Source organism: Carlito syrichta, unplaced genomic scaffold (assembly GCF_000164805.1).
Source record: "Carlito syrichta isolate Samal-C Ts95f unplaced genomic scaffold, Tarsius_syrichta-2.0.1 Scaffold87133, whole genome shotgun sequence".
Taxonomy (NCBI): domain Eukaryota; kingdom Metazoa; phylum Chordata; class Mammalia; order Primates; family Tarsiidae; genus Carlito; species Carlito syrichta.
Genome location: NW_007031229.1, coordinates 62,118 through 64,972, shown reverse-complemented (window position 1 = coordinate 64,972; position 2,855 = coordinate 62,118).

Here is a 2,855-nt window from a genome sequence, read left to right as displayed (position 1 = left end):
TTAATTAAGTAATTAAGTTCTGAGTCAGAGTCTCACTCTATTGCCCAGGCTGGAGTGCAGTGACACACACTTGGCTCCCATAGCCTCAAACTCCTAGACTCAAGTCATTCTTCCGCTTCAGACTTCCGAGTAACTGGAAGTGAGCTACCACGCCAGGCTTGTCTGAGTTTTAAAACGTACATACAATTCACCATTTTAACCATCTTTAAGCATACAGATCGTGGCCAGGCTCTGTGGCTCAGCCTGTAATCCCAGCACTTTGGGAGGCCAAGGTGAGTGGATTGCCTGGGCCCACCGGTTTGAGATCAGCCAGGGCAACTTGGCGAGACCTCCTCTCTACAGTAAATCAAAAAATTAGCCAAGTGTGGTAGTGCGCACCTGTAGTTCCAGCTACTTGGAAGACTGAGATGGAAGGATCACCAGAGTCCAGCAGGTTGATGCTGGGGTGGCCATGAGTGTGCCATGGCACTCCAGCCTGGGTGACAGTGAGATTCCAACTCCAAAAAAAAAAAATACAGGTCAATGGAGTGAAACTGTTCCCAGGGCTATGCAGCCATCACCACTGTTTTCTCCAGAACTGTCTCATATTCCCAAATCAAAACTCTATTCCCATGAAGCACTTACTCCCCAGCCTCCTTCTCAGCCTTTGGCACCCAGTACTCTATTTTCTGTCACTGTGAATCTAACACCTCTGGGGACCTTTTATTACTCATACAGTATGTGTCCTTTTGTGCCTGGCTTATTTCACTGAGTGTGATGACCTCAAGTTTCATCCATGTTGAAGCCTGGGTCAGAATTTCTCTTTCTTACAAAATGTTACATATTTATTTATTTTTGAGTTGGGGTCTCTGTCACCCAGGCTAGAGCGCAGTGGCACAATCACAGTTCACCAAAACCTTGGGCTCCAGTGATCTCCTACCTCAGCCTCCTGAGTAGCTGGGACTTCAGGTGTATGGCACCATGCCTGGCAATTAAGAAAACTTTTTTTTTTTTTTGTAAAGACGAGGTCTTACTATGTTGCCCAGGGTGGTCTCAAACTCCTGGGCTCAAGAGACCCTCCATGTCAGCCTCCCAAAATGTTGTGTTGATAGGTGTGAGCCACCATGCTCAGCCAATTTCCCTCCCTTCAAAGGCTGAATCACATTCCAGTGCATGGATGGACTGCACTATATTTATGTGCTCATGCATCTGGGTGCTAGGTTTGGATGTCTGTCTCCTCCAAATCTCATGCTGAAATGTGCTCCACAGTGTTGGAGGTGGGGCCCTGGATCATAGGGTCATCTCTCCTGAATAACGTGGAGCCTTCCCCAGGTATTGAGTGAGTTCAAGTTCTCCTCAGAAACCCCTCCTTCGAATTGTACCTCAGTTTTCCTTGGCAGCATTTTTTCTCCATGATTGTATTTATTTTGGTGGGAGGGTGTGGTAGGCAGAATCCTAAATGAGTCTCTGATGCTACTGTAATTAATATCTTATCTCACATGGCAACAAAGATTTTGCAGTTCACATGGTGGGTTTCAGGCTCATGTGCAGTGGGCGCTGCCTTTCTGGGCCCTTCTCTGCTGAGTCCTGGGGAGTTTTTTCAGCCAGGAGCAACATGGTCAGGCCCAGAGGCTCCTCCGGTATCTGGCAGCAGTGTGTGACCTCCTCGGCCACTTGTGGCTTCTAGATCTTTCCAGCAGCTGCCTCTACTGGGTCGATTCCAAACTCCACTCCATCTCAAGCATTAATGTCAATGGAGACAACTGGAAGACGGTCTTGGGAAGATGAGAAGTGGCTGGCCCAACCCTTCTCCTTGGCCATCTTTGAGGTGTGATTTGAGGGCCTGCGTGAACTAGCTTTTGATTGTTTTCTGAGTGAGACGAACAAGGTGCAAGCACTTAGGTGACAGGTATTTTTCACTTTCAGCCATTTTCCTCCTTTTTTCCATTTTTATTTTAAGTTTACCCTAACTCTTCCAGCTTTGGAGGAGACATTAGGTTCGACCACTGTGCTGGTCCAGATTGCAGGTAGCAATACTAGTCTAGCAAAGTGCCTCCCCTTCAGTGCATTCTCATTCATGTAGGGTAGGGTTACAGAACATAGGTTCTGAAAGAAGGGACCCTGAGAAACTTGCAATAAACTTAGTTCACACTTTGCCTCAGCATAGTCATTTTTGCTTAGACTAAGATGCTTTGAATCTAGCACAGGTTAGATATAGACAGATCAATTTCCAAGAGGCAGGTTTTAGGAAGTGTTCAGACATTTTACTACAGGCCAAGCTGGCAGTCTATCCCACACCCTTGGCAAATCTCCATCAGATACAAGACAAGGACAGCTCAGTCATTCAATTCATTGTTTAGCATAATAATCTCTAAGAAACTTTCAGATTCTTTGTCAAAGATCAGAAAGTCAAAGATCACCCCTTAGCAGGCCGAAGCCATAGAAATGATAATAAGACCATCTTTTTGCTAAGGAGCCTGTGGATTGGAAACGTCTGATAGGTTTCTTGCAGGAAACACCCCTCCCCCTGTCCCCTTCCATCTAGCCCGCCACCATGGCAGCAATCGTGTGACTAACCCATCCATCTGCCTGCTGTCTGTCACCTGACATCAGTACCTGAGCTTACCTGCCCCTTCATGATGATGTGGAGCAGACCACCACCCAAATCACCTTAATGACCTTTCCCCATCAAAGGGAAGGAGTAAAAGGACTCAGTCACAAGCATCCAGTGGCCATTGCCTTGCTAAGCTATGGTGTGGCATATGCTCTTTGAGCTATGGTCAGGCCATGTTTCCTGGCTTTGGCCCCCTCCCTACCTTAGAGAGGCGAATCTCCTGTTTCTCTCTCTTTATAATTTAGCTCTTTTTTTTTTTTTT